Source organism: Ascaphus truei, chromosome 4 (assembly GCF_040206685.1).
Source record: "Ascaphus truei isolate aAscTru1 chromosome 4, aAscTru1.hap1, whole genome shotgun sequence".
Classification (NCBI taxonomy): domain Eukaryota; kingdom Metazoa; phylum Chordata; class Amphibia; order Anura; family Ascaphidae; genus Ascaphus; species Ascaphus truei.
In genome coordinates, this window is record NC_134486.1 from 215,524,684 (window position 1) to 215,552,175 (window position 27,492).

At 43.0% G+C, this 27,492-nt stretch overlaps 1 protein-coding gene across 9 annotated transcripts in view; it reads right to left on the bottom strand.

The window, feature by feature from the left end:
• Positions 1 to 27,492, bottom strand: part of SIPA1L2 (signal induced proliferation associated 1 like 2) — a 330,464-nt gene that overhangs the window by 266,062 nt on the left and 36,910 nt on the right. The window contains exon 1 of one of the 9 annotated variants that reach the window (XM_075596851.1): positions 14,219 to 14,501. The exons of 7 other annotated variants lie outside the window; for them this stretch is intronic. The gene's annotated coding sequence lies outside the window, so the exon portion shown is untranslated. Of the gene's footprint in view, positions 1 to 13,927; positions 14,502 to 27,492 lie in introns of those variants that run through there. One more of the 9 variants, XM_075596849.1, reaches the window with a different exon arrangement.

Consider the following 27,492-nt stretch of genomic DNA (forward strand, 5'->3'; position numbering starts at 1 on the left):
TTCAGGTGAATTAAAACAGGGGATGAAATTTTAAAAGAGGGGGGCTCAGCGCTGCCTAAACATATTGGACATGGAGGCAAGAGTCAAGTAAAGATAAAAATTCAAGACACATACAGGGTGTAGGTGGCTATATCTAGGCACACCTACGTGACAATCTACCTAAACTGAGACTTTGTGACCACATGTAAAAGATATTATGCCATATAATTTGATGCAATAATTACATGATAGAGGTACACAGGAATTAAAGGTAACAGGTTGCAAAATACGTTACCACTCAGCAGGTGATTGTCACAAACAGTTAAGTCAATACTCCATGTTGTAGATAGGAAAGGTAGGGGCCCCCCTCAGCAAGACTCCCACTCCAACGCGTTTCAACGGGAAACTGTCTTCTTCTGGGAATGGTGAGGGGAGCAATGAGCTAGCATTTATAGGGAAAATCATAATTACAAAAATCGCGCTAAAATTTGATAGATTGCATATATATATATATTATTATTTATTTTTGTGTGGTAATTTTGGGGGGTTTCTGAGAGCTTGCTGGGTATCTGTGTGTTTGTTACATTAGACCTAAGTCTCTGGGTATGGATAAAAGAATAGAAAGATGCACTTATGTTTCTATCAGCCCTTATTCCCCACACATTATCTTTAGACTTAGACTGGACTCAGAGTCCCCTCACAACCTTATATATGGTTGGAGCACACATGAACCCCAAAACAGGCTTTGTGACGGTGAGGGGGTAACCAGGCTCACAAAAAAGGTTAAGCCCACTTACCCCAGATCCATGTATTGGGGTTCAGGAGTGTCAGCTCTTGAGCCCAGTGTTTGTAAATGCATTGTGTAAAATGATGCGACAAATAAAGAATTTTCTGTGTTTTACCTTTCCAGGTGTGCCAGCAAGCAGAAATTGCTAGGCTATGGGTTTCAGGGTGGGTTTTGCGGAGAATGTCTTATCAGACTGTGCCTAGGTAGTCGGGGTCCAAAGTTGCTAGATACCCCAAAAATGTACCGGAAATCAGGTCGGAATCCCGGATACATATATGCACAATGATCCGGTCAAAATCCTGCCCTGAAAACGCTTGCGCGACTCACCGCTTCAGCACAGACCAGAAATGTAAATGGGGCAGAGGGGTGCAAGGTATCCCCAGATGGTAAAGAGATCCCCAGTATAAGGGGGATGCCCAGTTAATGCCCTGATCACCCAGAACCTGGTATAGGGGTTCTGGGGGTGCTCCAGCTATACATAAGGCTGTGAGGATTTTAAAAGTCTAAGTCAGGTTTGCAGTGTGTGGGGGATATGGCTAGTGGGAATAAAAGAATAGATTCTCATTCAATCATAACCAAAAGACTTAGACTGTATAAAAGTGTAAAGCATATTTTATTAAACAGGTATTTTTAAAATGTATAAATACTTGTGCACAGTATATGAGCTGGGGACTTCCAGGTCCACGGTTCCGAGAGCCCATGTGGCTACCAAGCTTGGTGCCATCAAGTCTGCTCGGGTCCCGGACATAAAACCCTCAGAGGTTGCCACGGTGTGAAAGCCATTTGGGTACCGGAGTTATGCGCAAGTACTCACGTCCTGGGATGAATTGAAGTCATCAGACCTCCATTTGCCCCAGCCCAGACTGTGAGGAGCCTAACTCAGTGGATGGCTTCTGCCTGACAAGTGGTAGAGTTGCAAGGTTGGCACATGCCCTTGTCAGAATCTGAATCCACGCTTGCCGGGCTTAGATAGACTGGCAGCGCTAAGATAGGCTGGTAGGATTCTTCCCACGCTCTGATTGGCTGCCGTATTTCATGAATGAACTCTGAAATACTATAAGGATGCCTCAGCCAATCCGGACGAGAGATTCTAAGCGCGAGAACAGCAGCGGTAAATTTGAAACGACCAAAAGATGCTCTCTGAGAAATAGCAGCGAGCCGGCTCCAGAAATTTCGAGGCTAAATATTTTCTAAGTCCCACTTTTCGGGGCCAAGATCTGAGAATAGAACGTAGCGGTCGCGGCTGGGATTGCAAGCCGAAAACAGTTCCAGGACATTTGGTACGAACTCCCGGGTCAAGGGATTTCGGCATCTCTGGATGAAAGAGAGCGGTGGTGTGTGGAACTTCATGCCGATTTCAGTTCCAGGACATTTCAGGCCAAGTCCCGGTCAACCTAAAGACTTTGTTTTCTGTTCTATTTTACCTAGGAAAGTCTAGTTTTGTAGCCCAGACCCCCAGTAAGTGTGTTTTCTTCTGTATTTTGTAATCCACTGTGTGTATGTCTGTTTCTATGGAATAAATGACAATTTGTTTTAATATCTTGTTTTGCTCAGTGAATGATCCCGGTAAAAAGGTGTAAATACCTTGTCTCCTGTGACAGGCTTACCTGTGCATTAACTGGGGTATCCCGCTTAACCTAGGGACCCCTGTAGTTACAGGGACACTTTGCATCCCTTCGCCCCATTTACCTTTTCGGGCTATGCTGAAGTATGGAACCCTAGTGGTGACTCGCATAAGCGTTTTCAAACGGAGATATTGCCAGGACAAGGTGCCTACATGTATCCGAGAATCGGGCATGATTCCCATGTACATTTTTAGGGGAACCGACAACTACGGACCCAACAATTTCTCCGCAAAACCCCCCTTTGAAACTCATGCCCTAGCAATCCCTGCTCGCTGGCATGCCTGGAAAGGTAAAAAACACAAAAATTATTTATTACCGCAAATTACAGGTTATGCATACACGGTTACTGGGTTCAATAGCCGACTCTCTTGAACCATTATACTCGGATCAGAGGTAACCAAAAATGGCTTGACCTTTATAAGGACCTGGTTGCCCCCTCACCGTCACACCAGGCTCTATAATAAAGGTTAAGTCCGTTTTGGTTAGCCCTGCTCTGTGTACAAGGGTCCAAGAGAGTTAGCTCTTGGGCCCAGAAACATTGTATTACTGCATTATACCGTTTGTATTAAAACCATTTTTTGTGTTTTTCCCTTTATAGGCATGCAATCAAGCAGAGATTGCTAGGGTATGAGTTTCAAGGGGGGTTTGCAGAGGAACCGTTGACAGAACATGCCTAGGAGGTTGGGGTCCGGAGTTGCTGGTTCCCCCATAGATGCACCTGGGAATCATGCCTGATTCTCGGATACATGTAGGGCACATTGTCCCAGTAATATCTCTCATTGAAAACGCAAGCGCGACTCACCACTAGGGTGCCCTGCTTCAGCACAGCCCAGAAAGGAGAATTAGGCACAGGGATAAACATGTATTTCTGTAGCTGAGGGAATCCCTAGGTTAAGGGGGTACCCCAGCTAGTACCAAGGTGCCCCACAACAGTATAGGGATTGTGGGTGCCCCAACAATATTTAAGGTTGGGGGGGGGGGAGGGACGGGACTCAGAGTCCAAAGGACAATGTGTGAGGAATAAGGCAGACAGAAATAAAACAAAATGTTTTCCTTTTCTGTTCCCTGTACCTGGAGACTCAGTGTATTAAAATATACTTTAATATAAAAACACAAATGACATATGCTGCTCACAAGTTGTGTGAAAAATAAGTATTGAGTTATGGATTCGTCCACAAATGCCAAGATTGGCATTGGGTGCATACTGTGAGCTATATATGATAAATATATCAAAAATTAGAAGAAAAGATGTTTTTAACAACTATACCTTCTAGCTAGAAGCTCATTCTGTGTAGCACTCATGGGACAGTTAAAATATAACTTTTATTAAGTCTCATATAAAATAAAGTGTGCATATATTGAAAATAAAGAATACAATATTCAAATACAATGGAGGATGTTGCAGTGATGGAGTGAGGTTGAAATAAATTACCCAATAAGCGTTATCTGAATATATATAAATACGCACTCAGGGACAACCAAAAAAACAAATTCTAGAAGGATAAGGTATCTCAATGCTATATAGGATGATATAGAAATGTGCAATATAACAAAAATGCAGTCACAAACACAGCATACCGATCAAACCAACCTATGATCGCTAAGTGTAAAGTCCACCACTGTAATACTAATGGATACTGAAAATGATAAACCTATGCCTGTGAAAATCACAATGTATGGTAAACAATATCAATTAATATAGGGTGGAGACTGATATACTGCAATTAAGGTCAAGGACTAAACACAATCATAGGTTGGTGGTATGTGGATTAATCCTGTGTGTGACTGCAACGGGCATGTGATCTACTGTAATAACACTATGCAGTAAAGTTGTATTCAACCAATAACTGAACAAATAAGGCACATTTAAAATGCTGCTGTGAGACAAATAAAGCCTTGTATCTAGCTCAGACCTTGAAAAAACGGATCACTGAAGAGACAAACATAGATATATAAATGCTAATGCATATATCAGACCAACAGCAGATTACCTGCTAATAGATCCTTTATGATAGTGTGTGTCTATAACACAGGTGATCACAGTGATTTTGTCAAAAAGCTCCAAGTTACATATGCACACGAAGGTGCCTGATATAAGTATAAACAAAGCAGCTCCCAGCAGTTAGCAAACACATTCCTCAGTCTATGCACATGTTGTAAATGCCTACGGCAGTGAATGGCATGCCCCCAGTAACTGATACAATGTCAGGATCATCTTTTCTTCTAATTTTTTATATATTTATACTTTAATATAGTTGTAATGTGTTTAAACATTCTGAACCGATGTCAAAACAGACAGCCCGTGCAAACCGATAGGCACTGGTAAGTCTGCTGGACATCGGAGTTCAAAGCAGCCAGAGGATGCCCAGAGGTGTTAACAGCATTTGGTCAGCGGGGAAAGGGAGTACTAGGTGTAGAGATCAATGGCTGTCCTCCGGGATGCCACTTGTTCTGCTAGACCCCGTGGCGCCTACCCAGCGGATGGCATTGGGATGGCTGGGGGTATATGGTAGGCTTCTGCATGCCCCTTAGCTTTTTCGAATTTCCCGCTGACACGGCTTTTCTAGCCGGCTCGGCTCCGATTGGTTGCTTGGGAATGTTACCACGCGTTGATTGGCTGTTCGATCTGCTTCTATTTTATGAATGAAGCAGAGAATAATATAAGAAGCCCTGAGCCAATCAGATTGTGTGTTCCCCTTGAGTCTGAGCTGAAAGAGCGTGGGCAGGCTTTTCAAAGATGCTTTGTTTGTAATGGCAAAGCCACCGGCTTCAATTTCAAGCCTGAAAAGCCTGCTCGCCAGTGACTAAGTCTCGACTTTTGCGCCCAAGTTCTCAGAAATGAACGTTGCGGTTGCTGCTGGGATTTTATGCCGGTTTGAGTTCCAGGAGATTTGGACTAACTCGCGGTCAGGAGGGACCAAGTTTTCAGAAGAGAACGTAGCGGTGGCATATGGAATTTTATGCCGATTTGGGTTACAGGAGATTCCGGGCCATGTCCCGGTCAGGGTAAAACTCTCCCATAGACTTACCTACACCTAGGAAAGTCTAGTTTTAAACCCCAGCCCCAAAGCAAGTGTGTCTTTTTGTCTGTATTTTGTGTTTCATTGTGTGCAAGCAAATTTATGCCGAATAAATTACAAGTTACAGCTCAATCCCAATATAACACGATCCGTTACAACGCGAATCCGCTTATAACGCGATGCAAGCGTGGCTCCCAATTTTCGTATTTATGAATACTTTACAACACGATTATTGGTGTCTTAAATACTGTATTGTACAATGCATATAATTGTACATTATTTTTAACACGATCCGCTTATAACGCAATGTGATTCTTTGGAACCCAAGCACAGCGTTATAAGGGGGTTGAGCTGAATTTCTCTATCTTGTTTTGCTCAATAAATGATCCCGGTAAAAAGGTGTAAATAACCTCGTCTCCCGTGACAACAACATACAGAGAACTACAGATAAGTGTATTGATTGACAGATGATAAATTGTGTTAATTTTAAATAAATTAGGAACAATATTTCTGATCGGAAATGATCAACCCAGTTGTAAGCAAGATCACATTTGATGCATTTTTATTACTTTCTTAGATATAAAAGTAGTAGCTCCCAACAATATGTAAAACCTTTACATGCTTTTGTCTAAAGTAGGAGCATAAGGTTAAGCTTTTATGCTTTTTTTTTGCTTTGAATAAAAAAAAGAGAATTCTGAAGTCATGTAAAAATGAATAACAATGAGCGGACAATTTACACAACTGGATTTACATTGATCTATTTTAAAGATTTTCTGTAGCCTTCTGCTGACTGCTATCACCCCGCTCAACCAAATAAGTCTGGTGTCAGTCAGCGTGCACTGATTTTCTCCATCTCTTTTGCAAGCAAAAAAGAAAAAAAACTGCACATTTGTGAGGTGCAAAAGCAGTCACCTGAGCCGAAAAGACCACTGGATTTCCTTTGGCTAGAAAGTGTTATAATTACAGAATGGCAGACAAAACTTTCTTTACGCAAAAAAACAGCACAGAAAAAACCTCAACAAATTTGAAATTATATTTTATTTAAAAAATGGCAATTATTTAATGCTTTAAAAAAAATGATTTAGAGGAATTCATGTCTTCAGCCACAACAGTGTATTCTTTATGAAAGAAGTCATCCTAAAAACTGTTAATCACAATGGATGAGAAGACATTAATTTATTTCAATTATAATTTTTTTTACCAGGAAGTAATACATTGAGAGTTAGCTCTTGTTTTCAAGTACATCCTGGGCACAGAGTTGGGATGACAAATACATGGTTACATTAAGTGAACAGGGTTATACATCTATATATACAAAACTCAAACGATGTTTGTCTGTGGGTTTGTGCGTTTTCTGATTAGTTGACGGCCAGCCACACCTCTCGCTGTCGCGCTCTCCCATTGGCTGAGGGGCGGGGTCTCAGGGAATGTTCGAGCGGCAAAAACGTCACCCTCCTCACTCGGCGCTTCTCCTCCTAAACCCGCAGGCCCCTCCTCACTGCTCCGACCAAAAGACTGCTACACCCGCCGGTTCTCCTCCTCACTCCGTGGGCTCCACCTGACTGCTCCAAGCAAGAGTCCGGAGTTCACGCCGGGGAACGGGTGGGGAATGAGCGGAGGTGACAGAGGGGTGAGGGGTCAATGAGCGCCAGGGACCAGGGGGGGGGAGGGGGGTAAATGAGCGTCGGGAACCGGGAAAATGAGCACCAGGGGGGGGGAGATGAGAAGGAAGGACCCAAAAAACGCACACATCACCCCCCCAATATATACATATATACACACACACACACACACACACACACACACACACACGCCAATAGAAATCTTGGGGCCCAGGTCAAATAAAAGGAGCAGTGCCCCCTCTTTATCCCCCTATTTTCCACTTGTAATCCCCACATCTCACCCCACCCCCCCATATTAAACCCCACACCGAACAACGTATTGTGTGTTGGGATATGGGGAGAGACAGAGGGGGAAGGGGGGAGAAAGAAGAGAAAGGTGAGGAAGAGAAGAGCGAGAGAGAGAGTGTGTGAAGGAAAGAGAGAGTGGGGAAAAGGATTAAGAGAGAGGGGACAGGAGAAAGACAGGGGAAAGAGAAAGACAGGGGGAAGGGGAAAGACAGGGGGAAGAGAGAGGTCTGAGAGAGATGGGAAGAGAGAGGAGTAAGTGGATCTGGGTGTGCCTGCTGCCTACAGGCAGCCCTGTAGGATTGAGGGGTCCTGTTTGAAACTGGTAGAGAGGGGGCTGCCACGGGAGGCCAGGGATTTACACCTTTATACCGGGATCATATCACTGAGCAAAACCAAGAAGTAAAACAAATAGCGATTTATTCCTTTGAAAACACACTTACTGTGGGTCTGGGCTACAAAACTAACCTTTCCTAGTTGAAATAGCACAGAAAACAAAGTCTTTAGGTTGACCGGGATGTACCCACAAAAGTCCTGGAACTCATTTCGGCATGAGTTACTGTAACGCCTGTATGCCCGCAGACCTGGCTAGTCCCCAGTACTGAGGTGGGTAAGGGTATAACACGCACCCACAGCAGTGAGGGCGTGCCCGGAGTGTGGTAAGTTGCGTTGCCGGGCCTGGTGAGTAAGGGTTAACGTTATACTTGCGGAGTCCGGGGTGCCAGAGGTCGGAGGGTAATGTCCAAGAGCCAGAGTTCAGGGGTTGGAGAGAGCAGCGTAGTGATGTCCGAAAGCCAGGGTTCAAGGGCAGGAGAAGGCAGCGTAGTCAAGTCCAAAGCAGAGTTCAAGTTCAAACCAAAGGAATCCAAACAGGGGCAGGGACAGGAACCAGAGCTGAAACAGACAAGGGAGCTAGGCATAGACACTGCACACACATGAGCTACAGGAAAGCTATGCAGAGCAAGGACTGAGAGGACAGAGTTGGGTTATATGGGAAGAAGGGCCAATAGGGGAGAGAGGTGGAGCAGAGGTTTGACTGGGTAATTGCAGGGATAGGTCCGTGAGAGCAGGGGAGGAGACAGGGAGGTAATCTAGGGTAATTGCCTGCAACCGACGGGGGGCAGAGCCAGTGCCTGGGGGCGGCTGATAACTAGAGCGGGTGCGCGCGCCTTCTGTAAGGTTATTATGCGCGCGCACCGCGTGTGTACCTGAGCGTGAGGGGAGTATCGCGGAGGAGGCGCTCGGCATGATAGGCAGAAGGGAAGGAGGAGCGGAGGAGCCAGGTACGGTAAGGGCTGGGATGACGGAGGCACGCCGAGGGGCGCGTGTCCCACGGCAAGTGACAAGCGATCGGGAGCGCGCGCGCTAAGTGAGGGGGCCGCGTGCATGCCCTGAACGTGTGCCTGGGCGTGCAGACCGTGCCGTGGAGGAACGGCTCAGAGAGGAGGAGGAGGGAGAGTGGGGACGTAGGGAAGAGGGACAGCTAGCCGCCGTGGGACCTGGGGTGACGGGGACACGCTGGGAAGTGCGAGTCCCCCGATCCGTTACAGTTACCAGATGCCACCGCTATATCTCTTCCGGAGCTGCCAAAATCCCTTGACCAGGAGAAAGTACCAAACGTCCTGGTACTCTTTTCAGCGTGTAGTTCCAGCCGCGACCGCTACGTTCTGTTCTGAGAACTTGGCCCCGAAAAGTGGGACTTAGAAAATTTCTTGACTTGAAAATCACTGAAGCCGGTCACTGCTATTTCTCCAAGAGCATCTTTTGGTGAATTCAAATTTGCCGCTGCGATCTTGGCACTTAGAATCTGGGGGAATCTCAAGACCTGATTAGCTGCTGGGTTTCTTATAGTATTTCTGTCCCATTCATGAAATACTCCAGCCAATCCGAGCATGGGAGAATTTCTACCAGCCAATCAGCGATCTGCCAGTCTCCTGAAGCTGGGCAAGGATGGATTAGAAATCTGACAAGGGCATGCGCTAACTTGGCACCTCTGCCACGGCGAGTCAGAAGCCACCCGTGGAGTTAGGTGTCTCTAAGGTCTGGGCTGGACAAATGGTCGCCCGATAGCTCCATTCAGCTCAGGACTAGGATACTTGAGTCTAACTCCTCCGCCCAAATGGCTTTCACACCGTGGCAATCTCTGTGGCATTCAAGTACGGGACCCGAGCAGGGACTCAGTGGCACCAGCTTGGTAGCCAACTGGTCTCTCCAAACGGACTTGGAAATCCACAGCTCATATACAGTGCATAAAACATTTACCAGTTACACACAATGTTAAAATAAAAACATTTCACAATTTCTTCTAAGTCCCTCGTTTACTAGGTTTGACTGAAAAGATACGAACGTTCAGTTTCAGCGCTCCTAGACCTTCCTGTAAGAAAATGTTTTAAAAGTTGAACGAAATAATGCTTAGGTTCAATTTCACAGTTACTTTTTAAACACATAGGAATTTGGACTTTGACATGAAATCAACATTGCAACCTTATCGATGGTTGAAGTACCCCAGAACCTCTATACCTTGTTCTGGTGATCTGGGCATATAATGGGGGACCCTTGACTGAACCCAGCATACACATATATTCCTATGCCCCATTTACCTTTCTGGTATGTGCTTAAGCAAGAAATCCTGGCGGTGAGTCGCGCAACTGCTTTCCAGGGAAGACTTTGACCGGAGTGATGCGTCTATATGTCCTTTGGTATCCGACATGATTCCTGGATACATTTTTGGGGTAACCAGCAACTCTGGACCCCTGCTACCTAGAAACAATCTGACAACATTTTTATCGCAAAGTCCCTCCTGAAACTCATAGCCTGAGAATCTCCACTGGTTAGCACTCCTGGAAAGGTAAAACACACATACATCTTTTATTGCAATACAAATACATACACTGCAGGTACCATACATGGGTTCAAGAGCTGATACTTTAAAATCCCCAATATGGCTCAGAGGTAACCAGCCTGGCATAATAAGTTTATTAATGGCCTGGTTACACCCTCACTGTCACAGTCCTAAAATGCCACCAGTGCCCTCCTGCTTAACAGGGGTCCAGGTATTTTACCCACTCTCTTTCAGGTAGTGCGTGTCTTCCACACTGGTTCTCAAAGCTCCTCAAGAACCCATCAATGTCGTCGGTGCCATCCACAAACTTGCCAAAGCTGTGGTAGGACACCCAGGCTTGGTAAGCTTGGTAACCGCCAGGGCCGGGCGGAGAGGTGGCAGGAGTGTGTCCCAGAGATCGGAGGATCAGCTGTACCAGCATGACCCGATGACTGCAGCTCGGTCCCAGGTTCGGAACCATCCTGCTCGGAGAGACATCTTCGATTGCTTTGTAGTAAGAGGAGGTGACACTGAACAATGTGATTCCCTGCTTTGTGTAACATATGTCCGACACTACTTGTTCTGAGGTCTCACAACTGCAAGACCGTCTTTGTGCTATGATCTCCCGCAAGAAATCCTAGCTCAAAGCCTAGAGAGCCCACCCTTCCACCAACAAAAAGTCTGTCACAGAAGACCAGCACTTTTAACACCTTTTACCTTCTGGGATCATTCACTAGGCACAAGGTAGTGGCATAAAATGAGGTTTATTTGGGTGAAACCCGCGGACAGACAACAAATACACAAAGTACAGGTACAAAACACCTAACTGGGGGTCTGGGTGAAAATCTAGCCTCAAAGAGGTGCAGGGTGCCTGCTTCAGGAAGGCTTACCCTGGCCGGACCTGGTCCAGAAAGACACGGTACATCTTTTGACAGCATGGCAGTGCTTTCTACCGCTACGTTCTCCGCTCAGAACTTGGCCGCGAAAATGCAGGACTTGGTCTCAGCTAGGCAGGCTTCTCCGGCTAAAAACCAAGCCGGTTGCTCTGCTATTCGCAACAGAGCAACTTTGAAAAGCCTGCCAGCACCTCCCCGACCCTGAAATCGTCGGCACCTCTGATTGGCCAGTCCCCTTACATAGAACACTGAGGTCTGTGTGAAACATGAGAAGGGATTGGGACCAATCAGAGGACAGATCGTAACTCAGCCAGCAAATCAGAATGAGGGCTCATCCGGCTGCTGACGTCAGATGAGGGGGTGTGTCGAGCCGACTCGAAAAGCCGGGCAAGTGGGAAATATGAATTGACCAATGCTAATTTTGCCTATGAGCAGTGGCTTCCTCCAGCCAACCCATTGCCTCCCGCTGGGCAGGCTCCACCAGGTCTGCCAGTCCTAGTGTCTTCCCTGCAGGAAGCCATTGTTCTCCGGACCCAGTACTCCGCCCTTCACTGCTCACCAAACTGTTCCGACACCTCTTGATTTCCCTTCTCCCCGTTGATCCACGATCTCTATACAGACATTCCGGCGCCTATGGAGATGCCCGGCCTGACTGTATAGAGATAAAACACTATATTTTATACAGTATGTATTAATCAAAATCTTGTAATCTAAGGGGGAAATTATACATGTGGGTGAACTGGAACTGGGCTACTAGGTGTCGAAGACCAGGATTCTGGGGGACATTGTGCCTGCACGTCAGGGAGAATTATGGGACTACCGTTAACTTTATCTCCCGAACTCCTACACAGAATCTAAATACCTTTTGACCTAAATATCCCCCTTGAAACTCTCACTCCCGAAATCCCATGTTTATTACATAACAGGAAAAAGGAAACACACAATCAGAACAGGTTTTTGGGGATACATACAGTGTCCCTTCCTCATGGTGCTACTTAGCTACCAGGGACACATGGTTTTCAGGGGTAACAAGTCAGGCTTCACCTTTATTATGAAGACTGGCTACCCCCTACCATCACACAGATGATGGGGGTTTAATAAACACGTGTACATTTTTTTTATCTGTAAAGTGTTGGAGTATGAAAATAGTCTAGAAGCCATTTAAAAAGAATTTTTTCATCTTTATCATTCACTTGTGCCATTTTAATATGTGTAAGAGCTGGCATGAAAATGGCCTTGGTGCCTATCCTAATAGGGGCACGGAATTTTGTGCTGTTATGGGTTCTGATTGATCCTCTAGCTTTCGCGACTGGGAGATGAGGAATTTGGGGTCATGCGATTGCTGCAATAGAAATCATATGACCCTGGAGACAAAATGTGTGTGTTAAGTTAATATCTTTTCAGTTCAGCAGTGTTTTACATTAAAAAAACACAACAACAAAAACACACAGCTCTATACTAGAATGGACTATATAATAAAAACATGGACAAATACATAGGAATTTAAAATGGATAGGAAAAACATTTAATTAGCAGCAACATCATTAAATGTGTTTATTAATATGCTATTATTAACAATGCATATTTCAGCAATACATAAAATATTAGGCTACTGTTAATAGTTGTAGAATAATACATTAAAATGTGGATATTTGAGAAATTGCTAATTAGCACATAGATTGTATGATCTTTGGGGCAGGGTCTCCCTTTGCCTCACATTTTAATCTACCTGTTGCACTTTTTCCTATTGTTTGTCATGTATTTTATCTTCTATTGTAATGTTGTGAAGTGCTGTGTTTATTGTTGCCGCTATATAAATAACATTATACATACATCTATGGTTCTTCCTATAAGATGGGCTCTGTGTTACTGTTACTGTATATAGCAGTGATAAAACAGGCAACTGAACATAACATGTGCCACACAGAAATGCTTTAAGCAAATACTGAAATAACAGCAGGTCCCACATCTTAACATAACATTAGTGGCAAAACACCCTTCCTTTGTATTGGAAAGCTCACTTACTGTAAATGCTACATGTCTTTGTCACAATTTGTTTCTAATTTTACCCTCATTGAACTCATCTGAAAAGTAATTTGCACATTATTTTGGTGTTGATGCACACGTTAAATCAAATAAATATATAAAAGACGAATGTATCATTTTAGCAAGATTAAACAACAGGATCTACAGTGTTCTATATTTATACACTTAATATAAACCAACTGGAGCACTTCTGGAAAAATTACCTCAAATATACAAACAGTAAATAAACAAGCCATACATAATACCTGAATTTTTAGATTCCTTCGATGTAGTTCCCCTACACCCAAATGTTACACAAATACTACATTTTGTTACTACTAATGTTCCAAAGCTGAAGTTCACATTCATTTTTTCTCTTTTCTAACTTTTTTTTTATTTATGTTTCTAATGTGATGTGATAAAAGTATGACACTGAAAAAAAGCTGGTTACATTCTCTTTCGTACATGTTTAATTTCGCCTTTACTTATTGCAGGGACATGCATTAGGGGATGGAGCGGAAGAAGAAAAATCCAGAAGAAAAAAAAAACCATATAACCAGATTTTCCATTGCAAAAAATCCAATTGTCCTTGGTAAATCTGGTGCAGTGTTTGCTTCAATTTTGCAGCAGGGAAACTTTGATACATATCCCCCTTGCATTAACAGGTTGGTTAGAACACCTATGCACACGCTATATTGCAGAGACATACACACGCTATTATGCATGTACAGTAATATACTGTAACATTACTAACCATCCTTTGCAGTCCCAGTACTACTCAACATAATGGTTTACATAAACTATTAAAAATGCAGAACAAATAATGACAAAAAGAAAGAAAAACATCACAGAAAATACTTTACCCACATGTTCTGGCTATTCAGTCCAATTTCACATTTTGAGGGTGGTACCATTCAATTCCATAGATATATTCCAAGGAATGCGGTTTGACTTGAGAGTAAACGTACAACTTTAATTTTCATCCCTCACATTCAGTCCCATGAAAGCATTGAAACAAAAGGATTTTTCTAACGCAAGCACTTGCCTTGTCAAAAGCAGTTTGTAGCTGAAAACCGCTTGTTGCAATCAGACAACATCGAAGGTCTGATGTATTTATGAAATTGCTAGTAACCTATACCACTTTCCTTATTTACTTACATTAAAAAGCAATGAACAGTTGCTATTCGGGGTCGCATTCTGCCTATTTGGAATGAAATCTGCCTGTCTCAAGGATCAGGTTAGCTGCAATGCATACAGCTGTCATATAATCCACACTCTTCCTCCTCCCCTTTAGACAAAGCTACCAACTGCTAATGCAATCTGATAATTAGCATATGTAAAGAAAAAGGGTTAGACCATGACATCAGCTTGTCTGCTTCATTAAAAAAAAGCAATTGTTTTGAAACAAATCGACAGCCTACTATGACCTTCAAAATTCCAAATGAAAAGCTGCTGGAAAGGCAGAGAGAAAGAGAAACAGCAGGATTTTGCTTAAAGAGTCCCTGAAATAGTGCAAGGCATTCTTGCTTTAGATAGCTCCTTCAATCAGCTTTCTGCTACAGAGTGGTTAATCCTTCAAGGACAAGCATTTCCTTCAATAGTTGAAAAAAAAAAAAAAAACAGGAAGAAAAAAAAAAAAAAAAAACTTTAAATAGCAAAAATCAGCAGAACAGAGACTCCAAAAAGATAAATAATAACAAAAGAAAATAGGCCAAAAGAAAAAACATACATATGAGAATTATTACTAGGGAAACAAAACATGATTCATTCTAACCTACGGACTCACATTAGCTTAAGTTATTGTTAATTAGTGATGGTTAACAACACTGTGTTGTACTTTTTAACATAAATAACAACATTTCACATCACTCCTCAATCCTTCCTTCCTTTTTTTTTTTTTTTTTTTTAAAACATCAATCTTCTTTATAACATCACATACATTGTAGAAAAAAATTAAATATCTGTAACATACCTAGCTGCAGAGCATTTTAAAAATAGACTAGCGCATCTGACCTGCACAGGGTCCTCAAGATGGAACTTCCTCAATCACAATGTACGTTTCAGACGCGTGATGTCAGTGGAGGCAAATCTCGCGAGCAGAGATCACTAAAATCATGTTATGCGTAACAGAAAATAACCTGGAAGTCAGGGACCGCTAGCGTCTCGTTGCTAAGTGATGACCCGTATGTGTAGGGAATCTCTGCCCTGATGTAATTCATGCTTTAAATGAACACAACAAATCGGGTATTACAGAGTGAATATCACAATTGAAAAAGTAGAAAACAGAGGGAGATATATTCCATTACAAACGAGCATAAAGATAATGTACCTTGAGGCAATCATTAGATGAGAACCAATCATATAAATCACATTACAATTCAATACACTACTAGACCAACCATATGCTTTGATCATTGCAAATTATGTGATTGAAGTAATAAAATAAATCAGGAGTTTGTAATAAGGTAGTTAAGTGTCCTACAGTATGTAACACATAAATACATTCTATACTTGCCTAACAACTTTTGATCTACACTACATCAATACTTATCCACTTATCCAAAGTAATTTGTCTAATCAAGGGGGATAATATTCAAGCCCCTCTACTGCTCAAAAAAGTGTTTCGTGTTCAGTCACATTAGGAACTCATCATACTCACAAACAAAATTATTGTGACTGTGAAATAGAAATTTAGACAAACTGTACATGACACTAAAAAAATATTTTCCATAAAGAGACAACAGAGTAAAGAAAAACATTTGTGTATGTCCATAGTATGTCATAGTCTCGGTTGATCCTTTTGGTGTCATAGTATCTAATTTCTTTATTCAGAAGGTTTCTCTCCGTTTAAATATTTCAGCCGCCACCTTCTTGTCGTGGTTTACGGACAGACCCAATCATTTAGAAACTAAGCTGAGGTACCGTATATCCAGCATGTAGGAAATATGATGCCACAGGCGTGTCAATCCTGTGGCACCTGATCATAGATTTATATTGGCTTATTCTTGTCTGAAACTATAGAGTCGTTTCACCTACTTAGGCCAAGCCATATGGGCATTTGATGACGTAAACAGCACAATATGTGTTGCAAGTATAAAAATCCTTTCTGAAAATGTTTTTACCTGTCTTTGGGCATGAAAGTACTTTTTAAAATACATTTGTATCAATAAAATAATGTTTACTTTAATGGACACAGAATGCTGATGGACTTTATCTCTGGCATGTGCACTTTATGCTGTTACTTGATATAATAGAGTACATTAATTCAGCACAGTGAAATGTGCTGAAAAGGGTTTTCACACCTAATTTTGAAAATGTGAAGATGTGAAGATGTGAGTATTAAATATAGTAAAGATGTTAAAAGCAGAGACTCTGCAACTCGGGTTGTATTTCATTCACAGAACATCGAATGATTTAGCCACTTAATGGCAATATACAATTCTGTCTACTGTGTGACTAGTACATTCTTTTATTTTTTTCCTTCAATCTCTTTACTATATATTAATTTTTTCCTGTTCCCTTTTTTTGTACCCGCCAAGATTTCAGTTTTAATTTTCCTTCATCTTATTTCCATGTGCTCCTCATGTCAGAAAAATGGATTGGTCTTGAAAAAAATGTGTATATATATATAAAAAAAAAAAAAAAAAACAACACCTCAGTCAACACTTTCTTGGGTTTCACCTAACAAACTATATTTTCTACAGATCTACTGTACATGACATTTATCAAAACTATAACTGCACCAGCTTCTCAATAAATCCTGCCCTGCATAATGACTACGGTATATCCATGATATCTAAGTGGTAAGCACTGTTGCCAAGGTTTTCATTTTAATCACGTAATCATTGAATTTGTGGCATGTATTGGTAACAAAGTAATTGGCTGTGCTTCCCATTTGGGAGAACTGCTTTATACGTTTTTGTTATAAAACCCTAGGTACAAACCTGCAGCGCTGAAATGCTAGGGATCAATTACCTTGATTAGCAGAGTAATTTCCTAACCAATTGAAGCTCAAAACACACTGCAATGTTAAAGAGGCAATCCAAGGCGCCAGGTTTTTTTTGCAATTTTTTTAAATATACGTATAGGGTTGAAGCACAGGGTCTCCAGAGCTGAACTCTATTACATTTTAGCTACTGGGATCCCCTGCATCCAGACATACTTTCGTGTGAATTAGGTGCCGGTACCCGCTCTCCCCGGCTACCAAGGTTTACAATATGTCCACTCTTCAGATATGTTCCACCCTGTGGACCAACAGGAAGCCGTGATGCCATCAGTACAGCTTCCTATTTGCCCATGTGACATGGAAGCTTCACACTTGATAGCCATGCTTGCTGAGCTGGAGCAGCTGGCGGCACATACTTCGGAGGTAAGTATCTCCTGAAGCAAGGGGTCCTTAGAGCTGACATTAACGGGGTTCAGCTATTGAGAACTCCCGCCACACACACACACACACACACACACACACACATAGTTGTGTGAAAAAGAAAGTACACCCTCTTTGAATTCTATGGTTTTACATATCAGGACATAATAACAATCACCTGTTCCTTAGCAGGTCTTAAAATTAGGTAAATACAACCTCAGATTAACAACAACACATGACATATTACACCGTGTCATGATTTATTTAACAAAAATAAAATAAAGCCTTTGGGGATTGCTCCATTTACACATTTGTGAAAAAACTGATTTTTAAAAGTATGAAGCCACGCATTATATGAGGTACAGTTCCATGTTCGGTGTTTCACATCAGTATATTTCTGAATATCATTTCTATCATCATCATCTGACATTGTGGATACATTTTTGACTATGTATCTACAGTATATCAACACAATTGCCAGTGTCCTTATAATAACTATGCAATCTCCAGTATTTAGAGTTACCTTAAAAAAAAAGTAATACATAAGTGCTAACAGCAGATCTGGCTGTACAAGTACTTGCTGTTCACACAGTAACATCACACAAAAGGGGGTGGCAAGAGGAAACAAAACCCCTCCCATTTAAAAAAATCCACGTCAGATTTCGGTTAAAAAAAAAAAGTATCAATTAACCAGATGAAACCACTTAAACATATCACTGGAATTGATTCATATTGGTCCTAGAAGGGATTGCTCTTTTCACATTGCATTTTATGGGCCAGAACATCAAAATCACACCGATTTAAACATTTCAGAGGATGGAACATTTGTATTTATTAGTAAACCAGACAGTGTGGCTCCTGCCCTACTGTAATTTTTATTGGTCTGCACTACAGGCAGGGCTGCAGATAGATTTCCCGGGGCCCAGAGCCCCCTCCATTTAACAGCTTGCGAGCCCCCTCTATTTAGCCCCCTCTTGCCATGTATTTCTCTCTCCATTTCACTCCCTCTTCCTCATTCACCCCTTCTCACTCCCCCTCCATCAATTACCTCACTCAATCCCTCCCCCCGTCATGTATCTCTCCCCTGCGTCTTACTCCTATTCCCTCTTTTCTCAATCCCTCCCTCAACCCCCTCTCCCCCTCGTCAATTACCCCACTCTCACTCAATAACCCCTCCTCACCCATTCCACCCTCATACAATCCCCCCAACAAAATACACGTCAAAGTCCCCCACCCCCAACACAAAAAACCTCCCCACCCCACAAATACATACCAAAAAATCCCCACCCCAAAATACATACACAAACCCCCCTAAACCCTCAAATACATACATGAATCCCCTCCCTAATACATACAAATTCCCCCTCACCCCTAAAATACATTCCAAAACCACCATCACCCCCCAAATACATACCAAATCTTCTCTCGCCTCCAAATACATACCCAAAAAAAACATGTAACAGGGAATTAACCCTGTCTCAAAAGGCTTCAATAGAAAGCCTCAGTGGTCCGAGTAATCCAGCAGGGAGCTGGTTATTTGAAGCTAGACAATTAACCAGTCTCCATCTGGTTAATCAGAAAAGTGTTAAAGCCTCCTGGTAGGAACTGACCAAGAGACTCGTGAGCTCACAGGACTAACTGTGTGTTGATATCAAGACACCAGGGGACCAGACCTCTTCCAGGATGCAGTGAACCCAGGAACCCGCTAGAGGCTGGCCCCTCAATGGACATCAAATCACGAGACTGACATGAAGGACCACCAGCTTTGAGGTACCTCTTTAGACTTTGGGGTCATAGGTTGCCAAGGGGCTTATCCCCCCAGCTCTGCAGATAGGGGCTGGGTAAGTGAATTAGCCCTTACGAAGGCATAGGCTGTTTGTTTCTTTGTGTATATATATATATATATATATATATATATATATATATATATATATATATATATATATATATATATATATATATATATATATATATAGTCTTAAACTGATGTTTAAAGTGACAAGCTGAATAAAGCCATGATTTAATTTCCCCAAATCGGTCTCCCTGAGTGTACCTCTACACAGGTCTCTTACACCCCTCAAATACATACCAAAACCTCCCCTCACCCCCCAGATACATACTAAAAAAACACATCCTCCAAATACATATAAACTCCCACCCCCCAAATACATATGTAAAAACACCACACAACCCCAAATACATATAACCCCCCAAATACATATAAGCCACCTCCCAAATACATATTTAAAAAATAAATAAATTAAAATACATATACAGATGTAGCAGCCTATTCTCTCCCACTCGCACCCTGAGCTGAGCCTGTTCCTGCGGTGAGATTTCAACAATTTTTCATGCAAGTTATCCGCAATTTAACCTGGGTTAACTATGGCTTGAAGGCTTGAAAGCAGGCAGAAATTGAATTTTAGCATTGTCTGCAATACTGGCCAGAAACTCAAGTCGTCGATTGCAAGTTATTGTGTCTTAAAAATCTAATTTGATAGTCCTGACAGACCCGGTCTTTGATGGCTTTAGTGATTTGACCCCTAACTCCTCATTTAAGAGATGCTTTTGCAGCTGAACAGCAAAGATGGAATGAGAGAGTTTGATGAACATTTAAGCACAGGTACTCAATTGCAGTTCTCAAGATCCCGAACAGGTCAGGTTTTAAGGTTATCCCTGCTTCAGCACAGGTGGCTCAACCTGTCACTTATTCCTGGTCATGTGTGCGCGATACAATATCACACAAATGTTTAGTACTGTATTGTACAGTATGTACTTTAAGTGTATTTAATTGAAATCTAAAAGTAAAAACGTGAACACACCAAAAAGTATTTTTAGAGTCACGAGAAATGGCCGTGCTTTTGTACCGTGATGTGGTCAACAACAAGCAGTTGTATCTGTACGGATGAAATGCAAATGCGTGTCTCTGTGGAAATGCATAAGCATGTCATGGCATTTCTGCAGTTTTGCGGTGTCGCTAGATGTCTAATAGGTTGCATACAGTAGGTTATCACAGGGGTGAATGGAGAAATGGGTGCTCCAGAGATGGTGGAACCTCAGTAATAAGTGTCCATAATAATAAAGCAGGACTAACGGGCAGAATGAGTGACGGAGTGGGTATAAAGATAGACTGTGATGTGTGAGTCACTATACACTCGTCTCCTGAAGGTAACAAATAGGAATGCTAAAAAGCACCCAAAAGTGACCTCATTGGAGACCTCACGGTGTGAAAAATAGTACTCATCTATAAAAATCACAGGTATTAATGCAATAAATCTTACCCACTCCGTCTGTCCTTGAAGGTCCTGCTAGGTATATCCAAATGGTGTGCAGTCTGCAGTAGGTAGTCCAGCGAGAGAAGAAAAAGGCAAAAACAGTGCACTGCCAGGGAGTCAGGTGGTAGCAAAATATAAAAGTCTATTTATTTAGTAACACTCAGGAAACATAACCCCAGAAGGGTGAAACAAAAAACTCCTACGCGTTTCGGACCATAGGGGTCCTTTATCAAGGAGTAACTAGTTTGCAAGTTCCTCATTCTGCTGGATATAGACCCACTATGGTCTTTCTCCCTCCTAATAGAGGTAAATGAGAATTTTAATCCTAATAGAGGTATATTAGTATTTTATCTGGTAGTGTTAGGACTTGCGAACAGGTGTCTGCCTTGACGTGGCTCGCAAGCTTACAACGCTTTGGCCAAAGGGTTAAACTAAATGACCCTATTTCAAGAGAATATATAAGTATTTTACTGTGTATCTCTGTCATGTTGGATGTAGCATTGGGCTTCTCTGTCGTCTGTTGTATACATATGCCACGCTCAATAGCACTCCTTTTTGGCACATAAACATATATTTTGTGGGGGCTCAGGGGTTCCCAAAAAGAGCTTGCTGGGGTTCTGTGTTTTGTTAACTCATTGAAATTAAGCTGGATTTCGTCCATAATAGTTCTCCGTATATTCTCAGGAAGCACATTCTTGCCCCTCTTGCCATCATAATTAACATGTTGGCACTAGTCAAGGTACAGCTCATAACTGAGGTGTTTCAAAATGAGTATGGCTAATTTGTGCGCCTGTCTTCTGCTTCTTGTTAAGTATTTCACACGGATGCTCTGCGGGAGGTCATTTAGTGTGATGTCTGGGATGGGATTGAGTCGCATCGCCGGTGGCATTTGCAGCTGTACACTTCTGGGTGCAGCGGGTGGTGGAGCGAGTGTGCTTCTGTCAGTGGGCGAGGGTGGATGCTCCGGGAGGATGATTTCCTCCTGTCATACCCGTGCTCTTTCCGGGGTTGTCATCGGCTCCAACAGAATGTATACTGTGGAGAGAGGGTGGGCGGGGGCTTACGGTGGTGTGAATGGTCTTGGCGGCATGCAGGTCAATTCCAGTGTTGTTGAGGATGCATGTGATGTATGCAGTTCCTCCACTGGAAGAAAAGGCTCCTCCAGGTCACCCTCTTGCTCCTGCGTTGGACACACATGAGGCAGGGACATAAACCAAAAAATTGAGATCGTCGATGTCTCTCCATGTTTTGCATTCGAACATCCATGCTCCTCTCCATCCTCTCTATTCTCTCCAAAAGAAGATCCAACTTGGCCTCCATTCTGTCCCTGTAATACTGCGTTATGTTGCAAGGCATTTCGTAACCACTAAAAACATCTTTCATGCGGACGACTGGGCTGGATCTGTTGCAAGGTGTGAGGGTGCAATCCGGTTGGGGTTCAATGTGGCTGGGTGATGGGCGAGATGAGAGGGGGATGTTTGGTTAGGCATCGATGGGGCAGGAGAAAACTTGTTCAGCTTCGGTTTCAGTTTTGCGAGGGTTGTCTGGCTGGGCATTGATGGGGCAGGGGACTTCATGTTCGGCTTCTGCCCGGTGGGCGAGGGACATCTGGTTGGGCATCGGTGGGGCCCAACCATAAAATTGTCGAGTTGATGACGCTTCCCATTTTCTTCTTTTTATAGCCTGGTACAGGGTTATTTCCCTCTTCAAGCTTTCATTGTCGTTTCTTTAGGCACCATTGCATTTCGCTGGGGGGGCTCAGAAACAGCTGCTGCCTTTCACTTTCTCATGGCCGGGACAGAAGCAGTAAGCCAGTTGTTGCGTCCATAGAATCAGGGATGATCTATGGCAGAAGATGAAGCACAACAGTTGGTTCAGATAGAGATCAGCGTGTGGGAGTGTCATGGGAGACCAGGTTTATCAACACCTTTTTATACCGGGATCATTGATTGAGCAAAGCAAGGAGGTAAAATAAATTGTAATTTATTTCAGGAAAAGACATACACACAATGTAACACAATTTACAGGGTTAACACACTTACTGAGAACGAGGCTAACGAATAAATTTGTCCTTTAAACGAAATTCACAACAATTATCTTTGTAGGAGCCCTTTCCAATGACCGGGAGGTACTCACAAAGTCCTGGAACTGATTTTGGCATGCAATGCCAGACGCGACAGCTACGTTCTTCAGAAGTGGGACTTAGAAGAATTCTTGAGTCACAATCTTTGAAGCCGGCTCTCGTCTATTCAGCACAGAGCATCTTTGAATTTGCCGCTGTTGGTTTGGCACTTGGAATCTGAGCTCCTCATTGGCTGCAAGGTTTCTTATGGGTTTCAGGGTCCCATTCACAAACCTCTACAGCCTATCAGAGCGTGGGAATTTCCCTTCCAGCCAATCATTGATTTGCCGGTATTGTAAAGCCGGGTGGGCACCTTTTCTCATTCTGTCAAGGGGCATGCGCTAACTTGACACCTCTGCCTCTTTGCATACTGAGCCCCTCGCTGTCAATGCTCCACAGAGTCTGGGATCTGGCAAATGGTGGCCGGATAGTCCTGTGTTAGCCCAGGATGCGGGTACTCAAGCAGAACTGCAGTACCCCTCCTGGTCTAACACCTTGGCATCCCTGAGGCTTTGAAGCCTGGACTCTGCACAGACCGATAGGCACCAAGCTTGGTAGCCATCTGGTCCCTCGGAATCCATGACTTGAAAATCCCACAGTTCATTCACCCCTCTTTATACTTGGGACCCAGTGTACGGTTGCAGGTATACATTAACCCCTTCATGCCCGTTTACCTTGTCTGGTACATGCTGCAGCAGGAATCCTGGCGGTGAGTCGTAAAAGCGTTTCCAGGGTCAAAGTTTGCCCAGAGCAATGTGCTTGGCTGCATCAGAGAATCTCACTCGATTCTCGGAACCAACTCTTGGGCTATCCCATAACTCTGGAACCCCGATACATAGACATTATGTAAAGACTTTCTCCGGCAAACCCACCCTGAAACTTACAGCCTAGAAATCTCTCGGTCCCAGCATCCCAGGAAAGGCAAATCACAAATAAATCTTTAATGTTGCATAATTTGCACACAGTAACAGTAATGCATTTAGAACATCTGGGTCCAAGAGCTGGCACTCTAGTCCTTCTTCTCCGATGGCTTAAGGAGTTGTTCGCGGGTAACCTCCCTGGCTTTGAGGGCCTCTTCAACTTCTTGGGCATCATACCCCCTTCAAGAAGTTGAAGAGGCCCTCCTCAAAGCCAGGGAAGTTACCCGCGAACAACTCCTTAAGTCATCGGAGAAAAACGACGCAACGGATCGGTTCAACATCAATACTACCTTCAGCACGGCCTCATGGGTCATCAAAAATAGCATTTTGAGGCATTGGCATGTGTTGCATTGGACAAAAAAAATTGTCAGGACATTCATGAAACCACCACTATTCTGTTATAGAAGGGGACCAAGTATTGGGGATGCTTTAACACAGACAGACCCGGTCTCCAAATACAGCAGTCCCACTAACTGGTTATCTAGACCACTGGGAGTCCACAAATGTTAGGGGTGCATTAATTGTCAGCATTTAATCTTAGGCAATAAATTTCATCACCCACGTAGTGGCAAGGCAATTAAAATAAAAAACTCTCTCAATTATGAGAGTAAATTTGTTGTGTACCTCATTCGGTGTCTGTGTGGTCTCCACTATGTTGGTAAGACCACACGGATTCTGAAGGAATGTATGGCTTTGCACCGTTCATCAATTAGGAAAGCGCTGTTGAACAATAGCAGTTCTGAAAAACTTAACATGCTGCCAGTGGCAAGGCATTTTAAGCATAGCCTTGCCACTATGAGATGCATGCCTATCCTACAGGCGTACGCAAGGCCTCGTGGGTGCGACAGGGGTAAATTGCTTTTACAATTGGAGATGCGCATGATCTATGAATTAGACACCATGGCCCTGCGAGGACTAAATGTGTTTAGACTTAGCTGCTTCTTGTAGTCCTGTAATATCCCCAATGCTTAATTAGTCATGTTTCATTACCCTTGATGTAAGTGTTTCATGCAGTTTTGTTTACCTCAAATCCTTGTGCTCATGACACGTTCTTTCTTTTTCCGTAGTATAGTGTAGTCACTATACTGTAGGTTCTACTGTCTACTATTTGATATTTTTGTAATAGTTAGTGTAGACCATGGCTGTTTTATGCTGTCGCCTCCATCATCATGGTTCATTGTATTTGACTGCCCACATATCCGTATTTGATGTTTTTAATACCCTTGTGTTTGATCATCACTGTATCTTTTCCCTCACTGTCTTTTGTTTCTATCACTACAGGGAGTCCATATATCATGTGGTGTTCCCTTGACGCTGCACTGACTGGCCTGGTCTATTTTGGACTAACGGAAGCTTTCACATGCGCAGCATCATGTTTTCTGTTGGTTGCTATGGCCCAGAGACGCTCTAGGTGGCATTGCTAGGCAACGGAGGACGCCTCTCTTCTATGAAGCTGTTACAGAGGCTTTCCTTTTTTCAAGATGGCCGCCGCCTGTCAGCACTGTGAAATGGTGATGTGGAGCTCCTTGCTGGACTGATTACTTGATTCCTAATTGTCTACACGAGGTGTGTGGGGGTATATATATGTCTTCCTGGTGCCAGTGTCCCTTAGCACTTCCCTGAAGAAGGTCCTCAGTGGACCTAAACGTTGGTTTACATATGTGCTGTCATGTTGTTTGAATACAATCTTTTTGCTATATACCACTGAGTGCTGTTTCTTTGCTTTCCCTGCTGGGAAGGCAATCTGTTGCATATACTTGTCTTATGGAACATGCACCTTACGATTTGACTCCTTTGTTTTGAGTGCCAGCTTAGAGATAGAGATAGATATATAGAGAGGGAGATACAGCTCAACCCCGTTATAGCGCGATCCGCTATAACGGGGTTTGAGTATGGACCCCGAATTTAAAAAATAAAAATTTTGCACACTGCACACACCACAGCCCATTGCACACACTCACTGCACACTGCACACACTCACTGCACACTGCACAGCACGCTGCAAACACTCACAGCACGCTGCAAACACTCACAGCACGCTGCACACTCACTGCACACACTCACTGCACACTGCACACACACTCTCTCCCCCCGTCCTCCCCCGTCCCCCCATCTCTGGTGTCAGCTGCCATCTCCTAAATCACTCTTGCACACAGAAGGATAGAATGTCTGTGGTGTAGAGCAGGAGAAGCTATCAGGAACAAGAGAACACACACACAGACAGACAGACGAACACACTCCTCTCTCCCTTGACAGGGCAGGCTCCCCCAGCGTCCCTGAAAAGTTTGCCAGTGAGAGCAGGAGAAGCTGCTGTGCGGGGTGATCAGTGGCCAGGGGACATGTGAGTAAAATTGGCATGGAGAGGAGGCTGCAACCCTGAGCCTAGCACTCTCTTAGCACTGCCTGTAGCTCTCTGACTGCTGGAGACACAGGAGGAGGGAGGAGGGAGGAGGGAGGAAGGGAAGGAGGTGTAGCACAGTGCAGCACAGTGCGATCCCAGCTCTCCCCCCTCTGTAGACACGGGACCCCGGGCGCAGCGGGCATTTTTTATTATTTATTTAATTTAATTAGCGCGACCCCCGAGGACCGCGCTGTAACGGGGCTGAGATATATATATATATATATATATATATATATATATATATATATATATATATATATATATATATAGAGAGAGAGAGAGAGAGAGAGAGAGAGAGAGAGAGAGAGAGAGAGAGAGAGAGAGAGAGAGAGAGAGAGAGAGAGAGAGAGAGAGAGAGAGAGAGAGAGAGAGAGAGAGAGAGAGAGAGAGAGAGAGAGATATAATATATAGAGAGAGAGATATATAGAGAGAGAGAGATATATATATATATATATATATATATATATATATATATATAGAGAGAGATATATATAGAGATATATATATATATATATATATAGAGAGAGAGATATATATATATAGAGAGAGAGATATATATATATATAGAGATATATATATATATATATATATATATATATATGAGAGAGAGAGAGAGAGATATATATATATATAGAGAGATATATATATAGAGAGAGAGATATATATAGAGAGAGAGATATATATAGAGAGAGAGATATAGAGAGAGATATATATATATATATAGAGAGAGAGAGAGAAATATATAGAGAGAGATATATATAGAGAGAGAGATATATATAGAGAGATAGAGAGAGAGATATAGGGGCCAATGCAATAACTTGCGAGAAGGCTGAATTTGGCTGTTTTATTGCGAGATTGGCATGTAGTATGCAGTTGATGGCGGTATGTGTGCGAGTTAACTGAAAAACGGCATATGCAATTGTTGCCGGAAATCAAGTGCCGGCGGGGTGGCGAGAATGGCTATTTCGCCATATTAAGCAGCACTCAGAATTCAATAGATGCCGAGTAAGATCTCGGGGTGTGCGCGGGAGAAACTCCTTGCGAGAAAAGCGCCAAAAAGCTGCGGCAATACAAGAAGGCACCAACAAGCAGCCGAGAGCCGAACATTTCAGCTGCTAGTGACATTGTTGTGTCATTGTACTGTTGCTGCTGGCAGCGCAGCTTCAATTGTATTACATGTCATTCAGAACCTGTTACATGTGTTGTTTATAATAAAATACATTATTAATGTTAGCCAAAGGTGTCTGTCTTGTGAATGACAAGAAGCAGGTATGTTCCTAAAACTATCTATTGAGGGACAGCGCTGTGAAAGCCTTGCTAATGTCACTAGCAGCAAGAAACACACTGC